The sequence below is a fragment of the Amblyomma mixtum genome, chromosome 1 (genome assembly GCF_055824585.1).
Source record: "Amblyomma mixtum isolate Tamu chromosome 1, ASM5582458v1, whole genome shotgun sequence".
Classification (NCBI taxonomy): domain Eukaryota; kingdom Metazoa; phylum Arthropoda; class Arachnida; order Ixodida; family Ixodidae; genus Amblyomma; species Amblyomma mixtum.
Genome location: NC_143012.1, coordinates 270,937,464 through 270,953,481, shown reverse-complemented (window position 1 = coordinate 270,953,481; position 16,018 = coordinate 270,937,464). Strand labels below are relative to the sequence as shown.

At 42.9% G+C, this 16,018-nt stretch overlaps 1 non-coding gene across 1 annotated transcript; it reads right to left on the bottom strand.

The window, feature by feature from the left end:
• Window positions 1–985: 985 nt before the first annotated feature.
• TRNAP-CGG (transfer RNA proline (anticodon CGG)) lies at window positions 986–1,057 on the bottom strand. Its single transcript has one exon. It is a non-coding gene; the product is annotated as a tRNA-Pro (tRNA).
• Window positions 1,058–16,018: the final 14,961 nt, after the last annotated feature.

The following is a 16,018-nucleotide window of genomic DNA, read 5'->3' as shown; positions in this document are numbered from 1 at the left end:
AAGACTGGCATCCGAAAGATGGTTACTGCAGTAAGCAAGTGCGTGGAATACTTTTTTATTTGTTAGGATTACTTGGGAGGAAAAAATTTGTCCAAAAAATAATTTCACTGCCTTGCTGGTCTGTGTACCGTATTTTTATGGACACGCCTCATGTTACGCAGTTTAAGCACCACTCATTTGCCCAATCAATTATTGGTAAAAATGAAATTTTCGCCTCAAAAGGAAGAAAGTAAAGCTCTCCTAGGTTCTGCTACTCGCTCTCAACTTTGCTGTGAACCAGACTGTTGCTTGGGCGCAAATTAATACCAGCGAACGTCTCCGACACCATCGCAGTCGCAGGTAAGCCTCATAAGCATGAGTCTATAGCCTACGGGAAAGGGGGCCTAGGGTCATTATTTTTCTTCTGGCTTGAACAATGCTTTTAAATTATATTTCACTTGCAAATAGATCAATTCGTAGAGTGAGAGCTAGCGTTCATTTCAATGAAGGTTCTTTTCTGATTACAAGTTAAAGCATGTAGCGGCATTAGTTGGTGCACAATACCACAACAAAAGACAGGCGCGTAAAACGGCAGACAGCTCACATGGCATGCAACAGCGCGGTCTTCCCGTGTATTAAAATCTCTGAGACTTGGGATTCGTTGGCACTCTTTCAAACTAAGCAGTAACCCCACAGCGGCCTTTACAAGGTGCCGAATAACAAACGTCGTGACGAAACGCAATCATTAAAAAAAATTGACAGGTAATACGCCTCAAACAGCAATATGCGAGACACAATAGTTCGGGGAGCGGTTGGGACATGCATTTTCTATGAGCCGATCAATAAAATTATTCTTTTTAGAGACTACGAAGATAAAGTGAGTAATACAAGGGCGGAATGCGTTGAGAATCTCGGTGTCTACGTGAAAGATCAAATGCTCATACATCGAAACTGTGCCATAGGTACCACCTAGCGATGTGCCTCAGGTAAAGCGAAAAAAAATTCAGGGCTCAGCCGGGATTTGAACCCGGGACCTCTCGCACCCGAAGCGAGAATCATACCCCTAGACCACTGAGCCTTTTTTTTTTTTTCTTTCATGGTATTTATTTACATGGTTTTGTATACAAAGCATATATATACATATGTGTGTGTGCATATACACACACAAAAACAACTATTTACAGAGCACCTAGTTAGGCGCTAGGTGGCAGAAACATAATAGTAACATATTATAACTAAAAGGCCGGTAAAGATATACAGCGCATCAGGAGAGGAAACCAATCCGGTACAAAGTCCGATTTTTTGTAAATGTCCGTTACCTGCAGCAACATTCGGCTAAAGTGAATTCTGGGCGAAACAACAGGTTCAACGTTGCGATCTTGCATGCGTGTTTTCCAAAGACTATGAAGTCCAATCAGAAGAATCATATCATAAGGATTCGAGTCAGGTTGGGAAACAACAAGGTAGCGCACACTGTAGGAATTTAGGAGAAAATCTTTCTGTAGCGTCCTTTGCAACACATCCCAAAACAAAATCGCGTCTTTGCAGTCTATAAAACAATGTTCAATTGTTTCAGGCACATTGCACAAGCGACAGTTTACAGAAGACACAAAAATGTTTTTCCTATCGAGCCACGTCTTGACAGGTAGAGTTTCAGTGTGTAATTTATAGAAAAAGGTTAACTTCATGACTTTACTTCCGAACTTAGTAGTTTCTTCCAATTTTACTGAACGACCCCGTTTACTAGGCTTTATGCAGGAAGTTTATGCCTCCATGCGTTTTTTGACAGTTCGGTTTTCAAATGAGTACTTATATTCTGTTTCGCGCAAAAATCTGTACAGGGATTTGATATCCATGCTCTTCCCGCCCCCACTGTATCGTTCCGTCTACGTTGGGCTCATGGGTCATGATGTTTTAAAGCGAGTGCGTAAAATGCCAATTTCTCCTTGCACCTAGACCACTGAGCCTTTTTTTTTTCTTTATTGCATGAATGAATACATAACTAAAATATCGTAGTTGTCATGCCTCTTGGCAGACAACCGTGTCTAATGGACTTTCATTAACACAAGTTGGTCCATCAGACTCAATACATCATCAGCGTAATCTTGTTGCTTCAAGACTTCTCTTAATTTATACACATGTTCCACAAAATAATCACATACCGATCGTGCATCCAAGTCACAGTGTCGAACAGCCATTCTACTCCTCCAAATGCTGTGAAGGCCCAATAACATAATCTGGTCGTACTGTGCAACATCACTTTCAGTAGTCAAGTACCGAATTCCGTGCGGTGTCAATGGCAAGTCCTTTTTTAGGGTTCTTTGCAAAACATCCCAGTAGAACACCGCATCCCAGCAATCCAGGAACACATGTTCTACCGTCTCCGGTTTTCTACACAGGAGACAGTTCGAGCCCCAAGGAACAAAAAGGCCCTTTTCCTCTAGCCATGTTTTTACTGGAAGGGTTCCGGTGTGCAGTTTGAAAAAGAAAGTTTTGACGCCAGGTGCAACAGTCATCTTTTTAACTCGCCTGAGAACGTCTTTCCCAGGGCCTTCACAATATAAGGTTCTGTACAGTGGCGCTGGAAACAACTGTTCAATGAGATCCTTGTATAATCGCTTCGGCGTTACATTCGCTAAATACTCTAGAGAGAACCGCACTTTCAAAAACCTGAACGACCAGACAACCTCTCGCAGGAAGCGAGACACTGTGTACCGCTGAGCACTGCAAGAAGAGACAATGAATTCTGGAAGTGCACTGGATAACATGATTTGTATGAATGTTCGCAGAAAGGCGTTTAATAACTAAAGACGCTGCGAATGTTCCCGTTCGGCTCAGTGGTCTAGGCGTGACCAAAATGACGCCTAGACCACTGAGCCGAACGGGAACATTCGCAGCGTCTTTAGTTATTAAACTTGTATTCTCATGAGCCTTTAATTATCAACTACGAAGTATTGAATCTTCCCAAAATGCTTCCAGTGCTTTTGAATTACACTGTGGAAGGCTGCCTTTTCCGCACTGATACGCTTCCGGCGCACATTCAATTCCTTCCATGCACTTCTCTCACTTTCCTGAAGGAGATGCCCGAGGAGTGAATGGCTCTTATAGAAAGGAGCATGCTTTTTTTTTAATGAAAGAGCATTTAGGTTGTCGTCTCACAAGAGTTCCCCGCATCTCAAATTTTCTGATTGTTCAAGAGAGGTGGCGTGATCTTGTGACGTCAACCCAAACTTCCCACCAGATTATTGGCAAATTGCCCACCGTTTCCAAATTCGAAGAACTTTCCACCTGTTCACCGTGGCAATGTGTTGAGCTTCACGGGAGCCCGGGAAGGGCAGCCTTGGTGCCACAAGGCCAACCGGTGGCTGTATTTCAAACAGCCACCTGCCCGGCAACAAACGCATTGCTCGTCCGCGGCACCGCAGCGCTGCGAGTGGTATGACTCCCGCGATATATGAACGCGATGGAGAGGGTCGTGACGTCATCAGTACTACCTTAATACCAGGGGACCATTCAAAAGGCACTGACAAATTTGAAAATATCAGTGCCCGAAAAATTTGTCAGCCAGCCTATCCTGAAAAGTTACAGTACACCGCGAAAATTTTGGATGCAAGCGCACACTAAAAAATGCATAAAGGTTTATTATCGGACGTTAATTGGTTAATTAAGATGGAAATAATGGACCGGATTAGTATAAACCAATATATGGTCAAGGGGGGTGTAACGTGCATCGCAGGCAATGTGGTGGGCTCGTTGTCAGAAAGCAATCAGCGCGTCTTATCCTCGCCATGTAACAAAGCCTTAGAAAGAAAGAAGAAAACTCTTTTTTTTTCTGTCGCGTATTGAGCGCCCAGAACGGTGTGCAAAAACGATGAAAACTTGACTGTGCCATGGACAGGAGGGTATTGAAATCAGCGGGAAAGCCGTAATTGACGGTCACAATAAATCAGGTGCTGGCGACGTTGCGAGAAACGACGGCTGTTTTAAGACTTTCTGGACGTGCATACTAAGGACGTCCTGGCCAATGGTACAGTAACTTCTTCAACGCAAAGTTTCTTGCAGCACTAGGCAGGTGTTTCGTAAAATATCGATAAGTCATTTTACAGACCTCATTTTCCTTCGCTTCATTCACTATATAGAGACACAAGTGCTCCATTTATAAAGCCGCAGTGTCCCACCGAGAAATTGAAACCTACTTCGTGCATATTAATTGATTGGACAGCGGTGCCTTCTTTTTATCCTATAGGCAAAGGACTTTTGGGATGACAAGGAAACTATTCTCAGATGAGGAGCAAAGCACAGCAGTAAGTGGTGATCCATTCATTTTTGTTATATTATTCTCTTGACAGCTTCAGCAGCCAGCCAGATTCGTGTTTAATAGGAATTGGCGGTACTCCCGCTTTCGAATATTGCCAAATTCAATATTGCCAAATTTAAAAACTTGGCAATATTGAACGTCATTTCAAAACACCAATGCCAGAACTGTGGCTGTTCGTATTTATTTTAAGCTATAGCACAAAGAGCTCGTCGGATCATTTTGCGTTGACGCCATGGTGTCACCGCGGAGATTGGGCAGTATTTTTTGGTGCATGGAGATGTCTTTATGCTGTGCGTGGCAGCTCTTTATGTATGTATGAGCCATAAGAGCAGTCACGAATCTTGACTTAGTGCATGTACAACAACGCACGTACAACTTCTGGCAGTTATTTCAATTTTTATTCCTGGCATGTTTTACTCGGCGGGAGGAGGTATCAGTGCGCTGTATTCGCGCAGGGACGCCTCTGACCCCATCTATACGACATCAGTGGCGTGAGAAAGACCTGCCAGCAACTGAGAGGTACAGTCGAGCTCGAGTTGAAGGTTATTGCGTGAGCGTCGACCAGCCTAGCACTCCAGGCACCTGGCGACCGGTTTTGGAACAGGAAAAATCATGATTTCGCACTCTTATTTCCCTCGTTCGCGGTTCCATACAACAACCATCACCCCCGCGACAAACCCAGCACCCTTTCTCTCTATTCTAAGTTTTCAGTTTGTTGCGATAAAGTGTTGACTTGGTTACCTCGTATCTTCGCGGGCGATAACAAAATTGGTGGGAAAGATATGGTAAAGCCAGTGCTTGGCAATTCTTCATCCTAACGGCTTTGAAGTTGGAAAAATATAACGCAGCATCGCCTCGTCATATCGCCTTTGTTCACAAATAAATTTCCGCAATTTTTTCACAAGAGTATATAACTGCTGCAATGATCGCTGCGATTCCAGACCACTTGTCGCAAGAAAAATGCCACCACGACTTACGGCACAGGAGCGGAAAGAAATTGTTTACTTGGGAAAGTTTATGTCCCAGTGAGAGATATCCCGGCAGGTGAACCATCCTCAGAAGACAGTAAACCGCATTCTTTGAGCGTTTCACCGGGAGAACCGCTTGGAAGATGCTCCGCATCAAAGGAAACCTAGAGGAACAACTGAGGAGAAAGACGCTCAGATAATACATAGCTGCCGCCGTCAACAATCCATTCACGACAGCGAAGAAAATCAAATCAAAGAACTTGGCCTTCGCCTAAGCCTTTCGTCCATCCGAAACAGACTTAACACTGCGGGTCTTAAAAGCCGCGTGGCTGCGAGAAAGCCACTTTTGACCAGCGGACATCGCAGGAAGCGTCTGGAATTTCCCCATCGGCCCGAAACATGGAGCGCTGAAGACTGGCAACACGTCATCTTTAGTGACGAATTTTCATTCACTACCTGCTAGAACCAGCAACTCCGTGTTTGGAAAGTCGATGGCTGCCAGTGAGATTTACTTTTTTGCATATCAGCTCATATGAACAGCGGTTTTGTGCCCACTCCTTAGTTTTAGCAAAGAAGTCATCATCACTACCTGAATTACACCCACTGAAAGGCGAAGGCCTCTCTCGTATTTGTCCAGTTAACTCTGGTCTGTGCCAGCTGCGATCACTTTACCCACGCAAACTTCTTAACCTCATCCATCCACCTAACTTTCTGTGCCTCCTGCTACGCTTTCCTTCTCTTAGGATCCAGCCCGTTACCCACCCTTTAATGACCATTGGTTGTCTTGCCAGCTTCGCAGCATCCAATTTTAGATAATACCGAAGAATATGTCGTGCACACTGCGATCACTGCCTGTTCGCAGAACCAAAAAAAAAGAAACTGATAGCCCAGCAGGGAGTGACGGATGCTGAAGGAACAGCAAGAAGAGTAAGGAAAGCTGGCCTGATACCTCCTTCGCCTCGGCAGAGAATTCTGGGCCATGGCGCTGTTCATGTTCCCGGGCGACGCTGGCACGATAACCTTCACATCGCGCTCGACTGTACCCTCACTGTGCCGCTGCTCCACGCATTTGTGACGTGCGACACTTGTTGTGGACGTGCCTAGCAACGGCGCCTGTTATAAAAAGGCTCCTCAGGGATGCGGGCCTGCGCTGGAACTGCGAATGTGATTATGAGGGCAGGACAATGGACAATCACCAAACCGGCAGCCTCTGAAACTGCCTCAGCGACACTGGACTTCACACCTTCTTTTAACCTTTCTATATATCCCGCATTCCATTACCCATTTCTCAACTTACGCCTAATGGCGCACTTTTCGAATAAAAAAATGAGTCATTCGAGACCGTACATATATATTTTCTCGACAGCTACAAGACTGTGGTTAAAGGCCAGTAAAACGCAGATAAATACCAGGCAAACCAAAACATATTTAAGAAGGGCGTATTACCCGAAACCTTCTTCCAGACATTTTTTTAGCTTAAACACCAAGTCATTTCTATAAAAAAAGCCAGCACTGAAGTACACACAAGAGTGATGAAATTATTCAGGTATGGCAAAAACAGCGTGTCCCCGACAAAGCGTATCTTTAACCGCCTGTCAAAAACAGGCTTCCTTTTTTTGATTAAGTTAAGAAGGCGTAAAGGTCATACACTAATCTTTGTTCACCACGAGGAGCGAGGAGCAAAAAGATGAGCCAAATGCCAATGCTGCAGTCAGTGCTATTGCTCCTGATGAAAAGGCGCGCTCATCCCAAATCTTATCATTACAAAATTACAAGCAATGTTTCGTACGGCTCATTTGTTACGAAGGTCCAGGGCATGGCAGCATTTCTTCTGCACTGTGATCATGCATGCGAGTATTACGTAGATCATCGCATGAGCCATAAACTCCCATTTGAAAGCTTGCTATGGTGATATATTGGGTAGATTATAATTTTCTGACATGTAATCGAGACTGAGGTATTTGCGGAAACAATCCGTTATTTTTATTCCAAAGCAGAAAGTTGATGATATAGTTAGTGGTAATCTCAAACGCCTTCAAACCCTCTACTGCCTAAAACAAGTCACAAAGCCGAGTTCCAGACGTGAAAAATTCAAAGTGACATGTGTTCTTCAATCTTGTTGAAAGCAGTAAATGTCTTTCGCAAATAACGTACTTAACATGTACGGTATCTGAAGGCATCCACTCAAAATCCAATTCATGGACCCGCCCTTGACAGCTGTCTATCGTATAAAAGTACAATCCGTGGCAACGCGACAGGCTGTAGGGGTTTTCGAGAACTGAGCGGCTTCGCTCTACTTTCCGGCTTCACAAATACTTTCAAAGGGGCTTCTGAAAAATTCAAGCCTGTCGGGAACGGGCAACACCAATTCAAGCGCTCAAAACGACGCGAGGTAAACAAGAAGCCCCGACATCAATAAGCGAAAATGAATCAGCCTCCCAAAGAAAGACACTGCATTTCATTGTCTATTATTTCAGAGTACTACAGAGGCTTTGTCATATTCTCTTACTTTTTTTTCGCAATAGACGTCTAGTCTGTATTGCACAATGAAAAACGCCTATTTTTCGTTTGTGTTTTTCCTTGCGAAATATATATATATATATATATATTTTTTTTTTTTGAAGTAAACGTAGAAGTGTCTTACAGGTCGCCAACCTCGTGAATGCTTGCTTGGTTTGTTTAGATGCGAGCCGCTTTTTTTATTATTGTTGAATGAACCCCACCTCGAAGGTGACGTACGTCGCAGATTTCTGCTCAAATTATTCTGACAGTACATCAGAGCATATTTCTAAGAGATACTCCGGAAATACTTTTTACTAAAGACAAAACAGAAATATTTTACTCTCTTAATTCTCAAGCTATGTCATCAGGTCCTGTCCTTGTATTCGCGTGACCAACAGAATATTTTTTTGTGTAACTCTTGACTCATAAAGTTCCTTTTGTACACTTCCCAAAGCGCAGCGTTGCAAATCGAGAGCTAAGGCTGGTTAATGTCTCCACCTTTCGTTTTCTCTTTTCTCAGTCACATCATGTTTTTTTTTCTTGGAAAAAAAATGAAGAACAAATACAGCAAAATAAAGCCAAAGAAAAACAAATACAGAAAATAAATTAGCACAAGCTAAACTTCTCGTCGAATCTGAGGATCCGTTCCTTGAATAATTGAATAATTAAACTTCGTTTTCTGAAACCGTACAAGCACAGACGCAGAGAGGCGAACGGTTTTTCTATATCAGCAGCAATCTTTTCTGGCCTTGATACTAAGGTGTTTGCTTCCGCCTTTTTTAGGTACTTGGTGCACGATAGTATCTTTCGCTTATACGCCATAAAACCAAATGCAACATCACTTTTGTTTATATGCACGTTTTAAAAGGTCCTTTGTGCAAACTGAGGGCGATAAAAACTCTAAACAGTATTTTCTCTTTTTATTGTAATTTTAAGCGAATTGTTCTTTGCGTACATTTATGATTCATCTCAAGTCTGATCATTATACAGCTTTTATGACGGGATTTGTGAAGCGAAAGCTTGCATTAACGAGCAATTACTTCTGGGAACTCCCATTTGGCGTGACAGTTCAGCATATGGGCAAAGACGTGCACTAATGAGTTTTAAATCTTCCCCGCGTGATTGTGACGATTCCAATTATCTGTTGTTTTTATTTTCACCAGGGCTGTTGCAGATCCCAGCTTAACTTACTAATCCCTCCCCCCCCCCCCCCCCCCCCACCTCTCCTTACTCTCCGTTCTCTGCCTGTTTCTCTGCCTTTCGCCATTTTTTTTACTACTGCGCAATAATTCTTCAGAAGGTCATTAGCGGGTTTCTTCGTATAAATTCGACATGAATTAGCATTTCTTGCTTAGTCTGCTATGTATATTCTGAATTTCTTGCACCAAAGTTTGATATTGTCACTTTCCCTATTTTTTCTCCCGTTTGTACGGAAGACAGTGGGCTTGAAATCTTTTGTGTGCATAAGAAAAGTTTGGTTTATGAATGTTTAACGTCCCAAAGCGACTCGGGGTATGAGGCACGCCGTAGTGAAGGACTCCGGAAATTTCGACCACCTGGGGTTCTTTAACGTGCACTGACATCGCACAGTACACGGGCCTCTGGAATTTCGCCTTCATTGAAATTCAGCCTCCGCGGCCTAGATCGAATCCGCATCTTGCAAGTCAGCAGCCGAACGCCATAACCACTCAGCCACCGCGGCGACTCGTAGGAAATGAATAAGCATCAATATTTTCTTCGTTTTCAGTAAAATATTTCAAGTAATTCTTACTGATATTTTCCTTATAATCTGTTCACTAGTACAACTGCACGTACGAGCAATAGCAATGTAAATCTACCTGTGTCATCTATCCCTAAGGCAGATTGGCTATGGCGTTCTGCTATTGCGCATAAAACCATACGCTCCATCCCGAAAAGGGCGGCTGCGTTTAGATGTACTTAAACAAAGACGCGAGACGACATTTTACTGAACTTTCGGTGCGTGTCCAAACAACCCCAACCATTACAATGGATTGACCAAAACCACAGTGCTAAAGAACGTGAGCAAAAATGAACTCAGATGACAGGATGGCTGCTGAACTAACTAACTCTTTATTCTTCACAAAAGAATCAAAATAAATAACTTCAAATGATGTTGACAAGAGCGGCTTGAAAACGTTCTAAAAATGAGACGGCCATAAGCAAAGAACATGGCTACTTGCACGGCTCAAAAAAGGTCACACGACAAAGGCGAACAAAATAAAAACAACAGCAGCAGCTCCTGTGTGGAACACTAGAGAACAGTGTTACAGATAGTACGAAATAGCTAGAGAGTGAAAATGGGGAACAGAAAAGGGGCAGAGCAAGTAAAAGCGAACGAAAGATAGGAGACGGGAAAGAAAGCTAAGAAGGGCGCGAAGAAAATGTAAAAGAAGTAAAAAACCTGCGGTACAAAAGGCGAAGTCAGTAAGCTAAAAGAGAGCAGATCCATCGACAGCCAACAGTCACTACGGCGAAAAATGTGAAACGAAGGTGTCTAGGGGATATTTCTTTTCTTTGTTGCATGGTGTATATCAGTGGTAGGTTATTCGAATGATTATTTGCCCTTAACGATAAAGAGTTAGAAAGCAGAAAAAAAAATAGATACCTTCGGTAGGATCTTCAAATAAAGGCTATTTGTGCTGTTGCATCAAAGCCTTCGACGCCTCTGGGAGCGATAATCATGACGCAAAACTGATTTTCATTCAAGCTGGTAGACGGAAGACGTTGCATACAGAGACCAGGTGCTCAGATTAGAACCATAGGGCAGGACTGATCAAGCCAACTTGAATATTTTCGCTAATTTGCCATAATGAGAGGCTGCAAGCAGTTCTCATGGCTTTAAGGATTTTAAGCCAAGGTAAATATTAGGTTTTTATTTTTATGTACCGTTTTGTAGACTGCAAACTCCTTGTAGCAAAACCTATGCGCTTTATATGAAGAAATTACACAGGGAGACACTATTGAAAATGGGATTTAGCGCAATAAGTGTCAAGGAAACGACTGAAGCCTCAAGAACAGTATAAAAGTTGTATATATAGCTATTTATAACATCAATTGTGCGCTGATATCAAGGCAAGAAAAATCAGCAAGAGCCAGAAGCGGCAAAGAACGTTTGATGATTTGCCAGTACTGCTCGAGGAACCTCATTCTCAATGCGATCACAAAAATAATTTATCTTTTAATTCCCCGCAGCAGTTTTTAGTTTTACTCCCAGCACTGTGATGTATATATTAATTAAAGCAGACTATGCCATACTTGGGGTACAAAGAATGATAACGCCTTCGCCTGCTGTTTTTCTGGCACTGATCTGTGTCCCACAGAATGAGTGAAACTCTCCGTCACAAATATCGCTCACATGCGTCTTACCGCAGTACCGCTTCTACCAAGCGTTATTCTGAGAAAGCTCTCTAATACTACACCACAAAGACGGCTTGAGGACGCTCGCCATAAAGTCACAGAGCACACCTTTGTAATAAATTAGCAGAAGAGCCGAAACACGTGTTGCTGTCCCTGGTCAAACAGGCAGATGGTAGACGGAGAAAGGAAAGGGCCCGATCATGAAGGCCCGGGTCTTGCCCGGGCTCCAAGATGCGCTTTCAGCTGCCACCCATGCCGGTCGTTTTCACCGATTTCATGCATTCTGTAACTCCTCGTCCGACCCTGATCATTATCAGGGTATGTCCGTCTCTAATGACGGCACCGTAATTCGGCGGCACTCCCGTTTATGGCGGAACAATGAGTGCTTCTCAGCGTTCTCTTTACCCTCTCCTGCTTTTATGCTGTATTCTTCACTCGCATTCGCTAGCAGTTTTAATAACACCTATAGTTACGAATGCTTCACTGTTAACGGTATTTTACGGAAAGCCTTTAGGTCCTGTGGCTTCTTTGAGTGATACACAGTGCATGGTAATTACCTCTGTGTTGCACGACCATATGAATCCAGCACACTATTGCGAGAAAAAATTACTAAGATTAACCCTACTCTCTCGCCTGAGACACCTTCCACTGGCGCTGAGAGGTGCTGTAATAAGGTTTCACAACAAGCGGAAAAATAGCTTTTTTCATTAACAGCCACTCTATATTATTTAGAAATGATATAATGTTCTATTTTTAGCAATAATTTCTTATGCGACTATGAAATACAAAAATGACAAAGCCGAACACAGTTTTGAAGAAAAAATTATGTAAGATTGCCATTCAGGAAAGGTCGTTACCACAGTGTGCACAAAACAGACGGAAATTACTCAATCGCTTTGATGATCTCCACTTCGACATCATGCTTCAGCTCTGCATTGCTCATTTCTTCCTTGCTTCTTAGAAAGAAACGCACATGAGCACTCATGCCACATATTACTGGCCTTTCCTGAATATACTCTAGCGATAAAGTGATCGAATTACCATATCTTCAGTTAGACCATGATGGAGAATTATTCTAGCGAACTTGAGTTCCGGTAACAAGTGAAGGCGGGCTAGTTGGTGGTTGACAATGGAGTGCATATTGCAACCGCGCTAAAACGACGCGTCTTGTCCTGTGCTTTCCTTTCTTGTCCTGCGTCGTTTTAGCGCGGTTGCAATATGCACTCCATTGAGTTCCGGGAAGTCTGAGAGCTGCACTTCGCGATTTGATTAGAGCTCTCCGAGAGTTGTTCTCCGCCTTCGCATGCATTTGAATGAAAGCATGCCGGAGTCACAGCCATCCCACCCTGTAGGTTACTCGATTAGACTTTCTTTGTTCATACCAGTGCGATGCGCATACGGTAAGCGCGAAAACATTGGACAATTTTTAACATATAGTCTAAAGATAACCCATTGCCATGCGACGCCGTAGAATTTGTCACATGTAAAATAGTCTAACTTAAGAGATGAGGTTTTGACTTATTAAATACTTGTTTAACCAAAATTCATGTCCTTGAGTTTAGATGCCTTCTTCAAAGTTTTATCTGGCTTGACAAGCTGTTATAACTGTGCAGAGGAAATCAGAGCCACGCAGTAAACTTTTTCGTACAGCTACAAATTGTGAGAACTTTGAAAGCATATTTTATTGCCACTTGAATTTCTACTTCTTTTTTTAACAAAATGCACCACTATGAGTGAATAGTGTGAATAAAAGTAACACAATTCCGCTGCTCCCTTCGAGCAATATAGAGGAGAGAGAGTCACGGAACCGTTACTGTGAGTTGTACTTCAAAGCCAGCCCACGCGTTCATTCGTCTGGTGTCCTCGAGAAAGAAGGCCGCTGCTAAGGCGAGGTGTATAAATCACGGACCACTAGCGTGCACGAAATATAGAACGTCATCTCAAGAGAACAACCCGCTGCTCATACTGACGGGCCAACATTGTCCCTAAGGATGCTATATCGGCTCTGAAAATGCGCCGGATCCAAGTAACGTGCTGTGCACAGACTGGGGACTAGCTAGAACTTCTCCAAATTGCGACATCTCTCACAGCTCCGGGCTCTCCGTTAAATGTCTGAGTGTTGCTCAAACTTAATTATCCTCACTCATAAAAGATGTACTAAGGCACCCACAGCACCTATTGCGCAAAGAGGGCAGCCTGGAGGGGCCTAGGCGCGTTCAGTGACGAAACCTTATTACATGGAAGCGCTTGAGAACTCGTCTCACTCTATTCTTAGATGTAATCATTAGATGGATCTTGAGTTTTCCGAGCCCGCAAGTCTATAATGAACGCGCAATCTTCCCAAGAAGCTGTCGTCACACTAGCGCTTTGTGGAAAAAGTTCGGAGGAACATGCGGGCAGCTTTTATTAGTTTCAGTACGATTTTAAATGACAGCATTGAAATACTTGCCACTGGCAATCATCCCATAAAGTAAGGAATTCCTTAATAGTGATTTCGTGGAACAATTTAAGTATAACGCACTTGTAACCAAGAGACCCATGACCGAACTGCTGTTATTGAAAGCGAGATGTCCTGTATGCAAGGCAACAATAACTATATCGTGTGAAGAATATTTGATTGTTGGTACTAATTTTATACCCTAATCTCTTTCAGGGCGCTGATAAATTGAAAAAGTGCCGGAAGAATTGAGTTGAAGAATTGAATTGGTTTCAGCTCAGAATACAATTCAGAAGGCGTTAATATTCGCCACAATCTCACTTCATGTTGTTAAGTTGCTTTTCTTCCACTATTAAAGTATAGGGACTATTTGCAGCGCAATAGTTGTTTCCTTCATCTTGCGTTTCGTGTCTTTATTTTCTGCATACTACCATAGCTCAACAAAAGCAAAAAGAAACGCTGACAAACATAATACGATTTCAGCCCCGACGGACACTATAAAGGGAGCGGCAATCACACCACACAGTATTACAGCAAATTGGGTGAATGAATGTAGAATCTGTATGGACACAGAGTTTGGTTGACATGTAGCACGCTAACTGATGAAACAACTTAAACAGAAAGGCATATCTAATGACTATACCTCCAAGCGTATTTGGCACTTGTGTACTGAAAATAATTCGCAGCTTTAGTGAACGTCGTTATTTTTCGCAGACTTAGAACTCACGCAGTGATACGAAAAAAAAAAAGAAAAACCGCTCCAGCAAATCTAATTGGCCAAGTTTGGCTCCGATTAAATGAAGATATACTGTGAATGGCAGTCAGGTCTTGCGAATCCGTGAATCTCGAGGCGACTCAAGCGAAGCGCACACACTTATTTCCCAATAGACCGGGGATCCCCAATGGCCGCTTAGGAATGGCGCAGCGCAAGCCGTACGAAAAAAAAAAAAAAACGTTTTCCGTCCGCTGCTGGTTTTTGCTTTCATTCTTGGTGGCACGTATAGAACTTTTTTTTTCATCAATTCCCCGTGCATCTAACTAAGCGCATAAATTTCTGTTTTTTTCTTGTTCAGTTAGAAACTTTCCTATTACGAAATTTTGTGATCTAAAAAATTACTGCACTCCCGGTTTGTGATAATGAGAATTTTCTATTTTACTTCTTTTAATGATATTCAGAATAAACAAGGTTTCGCTTTAGCTACACACTGTCATTTTTTGTAGTGCCTTGTTACAAGTATCCATCGGTTTCGACTGTATCCACAACGTTGCAGCGCCATGAATTTGTGATGACACTAATTTTATAAAAAGACTTTGTGCTGCAGATGACATTATTCTCTCATACATGCGTTAGCTTGAAAGACCTAAGCGTGCAGCAGAATAATTGAACAATCTGATGTATTTTGTCCTGAATTTTTCTCTTGTACACACTTTCAACTTGGTTGACTTTTTGTTTCACATCGAAAGTAAAATGTTCGATTTGCTTTTGTTCTCATCTCAACCAATTTCTTATGTTAGCCCTGCTCACGTAACACTCAAGTTGGAGCCTAATGTGATATCAGGATAAATACAAAAAACTGTATACGCATATATATCACTCAACAGACCGCCTAACATTCCACATTCTGCAAGAAAACCACACCACGTGATGAAGTTGAGTTCCAACACGCGTACACCTCCCCTATAAACCGTACAAAAATGAAAACTCTTGGATACAGCATCTTGCACCTCATGCTAATCGCTGACTCTCAATTAGCGTGTGACCATCCAATACGCGTCACTATACTGCCTATACCATGCTACATCAACTCCGATATGGTTGCCTCTCTCAGATAAACGAGCGGTTATGGCTGAGAACGCCTCCCATGACAACCGCTGCATGATGTAATCTCCACTGGCTCCAACACAACGAAGAGCGATTGTTGAATAATTAAATAAACACGACTGCCTGTGTACGCCTACTAGGGACTCCGTCGTTAACAAGTCGGCATGCCCATGCCCACATTAACTTAAACACATACAAACAACTAGGCCAGCATCCATCACCCTCACCAATTTGAAAACACAATTGCGCTCACATACCGCCAGACTGCATCCATCACTTTGCTTCTAACACATTCCCAAGAGAGATCCACGCCCAGGTGAACACCATTCACCAGCGTTAGCACCTGCACGCCCTTTAGGATGGGCTCGCGGTCACCATGTAAGAGAAGGAAACAAACTGGCACACATCGCTCCAGAGAAGTCTTCGAGGAACCTCTTCATTTGATAGGAAGATTAGAATCCCAACCACGGGCGAGTCATGCACTGGAAGCAGAGAAAGCAGAAATTCAAAGTGTAATGTCGCTCCTATCTCCTCCTTCCTTCACTTCCCCAAATCTCAGTGCCAAAATTATATTTTTAATCATCAGACAAGCGCATGCTATCCGCCATTTACTT